This window comes from Nicotiana tabacum, chromosome 19, assembly GCF_000715075.1.
Source record: "Nicotiana tabacum cultivar K326 chromosome 19, ASM71507v2, whole genome shotgun sequence".
NCBI lineage: Eukaryota > Viridiplantae > Streptophyta > Magnoliopsida > Solanales > Solanaceae > Nicotiana > Nicotiana tabacum.
The window spans coordinates 140,648,243-140,654,640 of NC_134098.1; positions in this window are offsets into that span (position 1 = coordinate 140,648,243).

The window sequence follows — 6,398 nt, forward strand, 5'->3', positions numbered from 1 at the left end:
GTTGTCCAGGAGCTTCTTCTGGTTGTCTAGAAGCCCCTTCAATGAATCCTCCACTGATGGAGGTACCTAAAGCTTTGCTGGGGCTGTTTGTGCTGCGACTGCACTGGATAAGACAAACAACTTTGATGTAGCTGCCTGCAACTAGTTGTTGACGCTGGATAGCGTCTGAGAGACCCGTAGTGCAGTCTGAGGATAAGCTGGGAAGGAAGGCACAGATAGCGGGGAAGAGACAGATGGCCCTGAGGAAGGAGGTGGCATAGCAGCAGATGAACCTTCGGCTGTGGAAGGCTCGGACCCACTGGCTCTTCAGACTGGCCAACGGAGGTAGTGGCTTTGCCTTTGGACTTGGGATTGTCTGCTCCCTGAAGGCTGTACCAAGAGAAGGGCCTTTTTGGCTTCACCTTGATGTCAAAATTTCCCTCCCTTCTACATCTTGGTCCTCTAAATACTTGGTGAGGAAGTTGGGGAATGGGTATGATATTTCTTCCTTCCCGATAGCTTTGGTGATGTTTCTGGCCATGATGTTTCCCACATTTATCGGGTACCCCGCCATGATAGAAGCCACAACAATTGCCCGGGAGACTGGGATATCACTGTCATGCTGAGATGGGTCTAGCCGGCTGCAAACGAAGGTGCACCACACCTTTTTGCTTCAAAGCTCAGAGTATTTCTAGCAATTTGGACCCCAGGTGTAAGCCAAGCCGGTGTTGTCCCAGGGATGGCTATCACCTCTGCAAGCCATGGACGGGCCGCCTCATCTAATGCCACCTTCTCCAAGTACAGGGATTTGTCCACATCATCGAACCCTGCATATATATCCAGTATCTTGCCATCAAATCTGATCTTTCGGTTCCGTACCTTAGTCATATAGGTGCCCTTTTTTATGTGGGCGACATTGGCGTAGAATTCTTTGACTAAGTACTCATTGGCCTCTGGTAGCTTGCTAGTGAAGAATTTCCACCCCCCCTCTTTCATCAAATTGCTTCTTCAAATTGGGATTGTGGGGTAGAAGATCTCTTTCTATGAAATCCCTCTCGAGGGTGAGCGACCTTTGTGGCCACCATTCCCGAACTTGTGATAGGCTTTCTCACTGACAAATCTATCTTGCCATACTGTGGGCTTTCTTGATCTCACTAAACCTCCAACCAGGGTATCACCACCTCTCCTGTCATCCGGGACATCCTCTTCATCATCAATATTAATTGGAGCCGTTGTTGAGGCTGGAGTTGTAGCAGGTGGGGCAGGTGGTGTCGAAGTCTCACTACCTCCTCCTGAGCCATCAGACGACCCAAACAAGGAGGTAGATTCATTGATGAGGTGGTAGGGCTGTGATTGAGCCTCTTGTTGGGGTTGTGCAGCTTCCCCTTCAGAAATCTCCCGGAAGGGGACATATTCACTAGTCTCAGAAGAGTCGGGAGTGGGTCTTCGAAGGGTTTGCTTCTTGCCAATGACCCTTTTAGGTGCTAAGGGTGCAATATGTTTCCCTCTGCCCCAGCCTCGGGAGGATTCTCCCCTCCCTTGTAATTTCTCAGGACCGTCATGATATCGCACCATTATCTGCATACACAATCAGTGAAAGCTCATTAGTATTGTGGTTCAATGAATCAGCAAAGGAAAACACATAAAATGATTACAGTGTTTCTCAAAGCAGGGGTCCGCTGACAGCGTAAAAAGGAGCGTGACCGTGGAAGGGTCAGCACGGTCCGCGTAAAAAGGGCGCCACCGCGAAAGAGTTGGGACCAGACTACCAACTCTCTAAATATTGGTTTCCGCTGACCGCGAAATAATAGGCGCGGCCACGAAATAATAGATGCGAACCGCGTAAAAATGAACGTGGCCGCGGAATCAATTTGTTAATTCTTTGAAGCTCATGAACGCAGTCAGCGAAATTATGGACGTGGCCGCGTAAAGTCAACCACTGACGCAGAAAAATCACCGCGTCCGCGAACATATAAGCCTACCCAGTTCGCACAAAATCATGAACGCGGACCGCGTAATTTGGACCGCGGTCCGCGAAATTCAAATCATACTGGCACTGATGAATTATTTAAGACCTAGGGTTTCACTTAGTGCAAAACTTTAGGCAATTAAAAGGCATAGTGAACAACCCTATCCCCCATTAGGCATTAAACATTACCCACATAGCATCAATCAAGCATCATTTTGAAATCATGACCTGTGTTAAACCCTAAAAAAGAAAAAGTAAAACTAGAAGAAAAGAAAATTAAAAGATGAAATTAATGTAAAGATTTGAGCATACCAGATGTGGATTTGTAGTAGGAAATTGCTTCTTGATTAATGAGATATGAAATTGAAAGCGTAAGAAGGGGAAGATGAACAAAGGTTTATTTCGGTGAGAGTGTGGGGTTCGAAAAGTGTAAAAGTCCTAAGGACTTCCTATTTATACCAACCCCAGAGGCCCCACCGACTTACCTGAGCACGGTCCGCGGAATTCCACCGCGGTCCGCGCTTTTTACCTTTCGAAGAGCCTTTTCAGAGACAGGTCCACTGAGAGCGGATTAACGGGCGCGGCCGTATAAGATCAACGCAGACCGCGAAATGACAAACGCGGACGCGAGTATAACTTCATAGAGTTGATATTCTGGACTTTTCAAGTCCGCGTCCGCTGACAATTTGCGCCCCCACAAAAAGCTCTCGCTGATTGCAAAAGTTTGAGCGCGGTCCGCGTAATTTCCCACACTTAGGTAAAATTTTCCAGCAACAGTCTTTTACTGCACAAACAATTCCTACACAAAGCTCACAACTAGTTAGTTCAAAATAAATCCTGATCTAAGAAGAAAAATAAAAAAAGAAAGAAAAACACATGGGTTTCCTCCCAAGAAGCGCATGATTTAACGTCGCGGCACGACGCATGTTACCAACATCATTGGAAATTGATCAAGGCCACCACATGGCTGTCATCAAACTTGCTGAGGTAATGCTTCACTCGGTGCCCATTAACTCTGAAGATTTCACCATTTTTGTTTTTCAAGTCAAGAGTACCAAACGAAGTCACGTGCACTACCTCAAAAGGGCCACTCCATTTTGACTTGAGTTTTCCCAAAAATAGTCGTAACCGAGAGTTGAATAAAAGAACCAAGTCACCCTCCTTGAAATCTTTATTCCGAACATATTTATCATGTAAGTACTTCAACTTGTCCTTATACAAGGACGAGCTGGAATAGGCATGAAATCGGAATTCATCAAGTTCATTGAGTTGCTCTACCCGGAGATTGGCTGCTATATCCCATTCAAGGTTTAACTTCTTGAGCGCCTGCATGGCCTTGTGCTCTAACTCAACCGGAAGATGGCATTCTTTCCCAAATACCAACCGGTACGGAGACATACCAATTGGAGTCTTGTACGCAGTTCTATAAGCCCACAAAGCATCGTCAAGTTTCCTTGATCAATCCGTCCGGTTTGCATTGACAGTTTTTGATAATATACACTTTATCTCCCTGTTAGAGACCTCAACTTGTCCACTAGCCTAGGGATGATAAGGGGTTAACACCTTATGATTGACACCATACTTGGAAAGTAAAGTGTCGAAGGCCTTGTTGCAGAAATGAGAACCCCCATCAGTGATGATTGCCCGAGGAGTGCCAAATCGTGTGAAGATATTCTCCTTTAAGAATGCCACCACACTTCGTGCCTCATTGTTGGGCAAAGCTACAGCTTCAACCCACTTGGAAACATAATCAACAGCAACCAGAATGTAAATGTTACCACAGGAACTCATAAATGGCCCCATGAAGTCTATGCCCCACACGTCAAAAATATCGATCTCAAGAATAGTGGTGATAGGCATTTCATCCTTCATGGAAATTCCACCAGCTCTATGGCATTCATCACACCTTTTAACAAGCTCACTTACATATTTATACAGGGTAGGCCAATAAAATCCATAGCTAAGAACCTTTGAAGAAGTTCTCACCCCACCATGATGACCACCGTAGGGCAAGGAATGGAAAGCATCAAGAATATTCATTTGCTCCTCTTCCGGGACACATCTCCGAATCACACCATCATTGCAAATCTTGAAAAGATAGGGCTCGTCCCAATAATAATCCAAGATGTCCCGTTTGAGTTTCTTCCTTTGGTTAGAAGAGAGCTCACTCAGGACAATGCCGGTCACAAGAAAGTTAGCCACATCGGCGAACCAAGGCATACCATTCAAAGACACGGAGATGAGTTGTTCATCCGGGAATGAATCATTAATTTCGAGGCCATCGTAGGGCCTCCCCTCCTCTTCTAAGCGGGACAAGTGGTCTGCCACTTGATTATCACTTCCTTTTCTATCAATGATTTCAAGGTCAAACTCTTGAAGCGGAAGAACCCATCTCATCAACCTAGACTTCGAGTCCTTTTTGGTCATCAAGTAACGGAGTGCCGAGTGATCGGTGTGCACAATCACTTTGGCACCCATGAGATATGGCCTGAACTTTTCCATGGCAAAGACAATGGCTAATAACTCGTTCTCGGTCATCGTATAATTGACTTGGGCGTCATTCATCATTTTGCTTGCATAAGAGACCGGGTGAAATATCTTATTGACCCTTTGCCCCAAAATCGCTCCCATCGCAATGTCACTAGCATCGCACATGAGCTCAAATGGTAAGCTCCAATTGGGTGTGGTAATGATGGGAGTGGTTGTCAATTTATACTTTAGAAGATCAAAAGCTTTCATGCAATCTTCGTTGAACACAAACTTTTTATCCTTTTCTAGCAGCTTGCACAAGGGGTTTACCACTTTTGAGAAATTTTTGATGAACCTTCGGTAGAACCCCGCATGCCCAAGAAAGCTCAAGTTCCTAACTCCCTTGACGGAAGTAGGAAGAGGGAGTTTTGATATAACTTCAATCGTCGCTTTGTCCACTTCAATACCGTTCTTTGAGATCTTATGGCCGAGGACAATGCCCTCCTCGACCATAAAGTGGCATTTTTCCCAATTAAGCACTAGGTTGGTCTCTTCACATCGGGCCAACATTTTGTCAATATTTTCCAAGAATTGTTCAAATTAGTCCCCCACAACACTAAAATCATCCATTAACACTTCAAGGAACTCCTCCACCATATCCGTAAATATTACCATCATACACCGCTGAAAGGTAGCCGGTGCATTACACAAACCAAATGGCATCCGTGAGAATGCAAATGTGCCTGCCATACAGACATGTGAAGCTGGTTTTCTCTTGGTATTCCGGTGCAATGAGAATCTGGTTGTACCCTGAGTACCCATCCAAAAAGCAATAGTAGGCACGCCCAGCAAGTCTGTCCAATATTTGATCAAGAAAGGGCAATGGATAGTGGTCTTTGCGGGTCACTTTGTTCAGCTTTCTGTAGTCCATACATACCCTCCATATGGTGACAGTACAAGTGGGTATCAACTCATTTTTCTCATTTGTGACCACAGTCATACTTCCCTTCTTCGGCATACATTGTACCGGTGAAGTCCATAAACTATCCGAAATAGGGTACACAACCCCTGCATTAAGCCACTTGATAATTTCCTTCTTGACGACCTTATGCATAGCCTCGTTCAACCTCCTTTGGTGTTCCATGGAGGGTTTGGCATCACCCTCTAGTATAATTTTGTACATGCAAAAGGCGGGGCTTATACCCCGAATGTCAGCCAAAGTCCATTCAATTAGATTTTTCCTTCTTTGAAGCACCGCAAGGGTGGAGTCTACCTGCACGTTAGTTAGGCAAGCAGAAAGAATAACAGGTAATGTGGAAGAAGGGCCTAAGAATTCATGCCTGAGGTGTGAAGGCAAAGGCTTCAACTCCAATGTTGGTGGCTCCTAGATTGAGGGCTTTGTTGGTTGAGTCTTCTGGTTTTCCAAGTCCAAGGAAAGTTTACGGGGTCCATATGAGTAGGATCACATTCCTTGCAACGCATTTGCACATTCAACCAAGCCTTCCTTTTCATCATCCTCATGGTTTAACAACACAGCTTCCAAAGGGTCTTCCACATTGATCATGGCACTCATGTCATCAACTATCACCTCCGTCACAAGATCCACAAAAGAGCAAACTTCATTGCTATTTGGTTGCCTCATTGATTTGCACACGTGGAATACAACTTTTTCATCGCCCACTCGAAAAGTGAGCTCCCTGCTTCCACATCAACCAATGCCTTCTCTGTTTCTAGGAAAGGTCTCCCCAATATTATAGGCACCTCATAGTCGACTTCGCAGTCGAGAATCACAAAATTAGCAGGCAAAATAAACTTATCGACTAGGACTAGAACATCATCAATAATACCAAGCGATTTTTTATTGTCGGATCCACCATTTGTAATCTCATGGAAATAGCTCTTGATTGCCCAATACCTAGTGTCTTGAACACGGAATATGGCATCAAATTAATACTTTCTCCCAAATCACACAAGGCTTTTG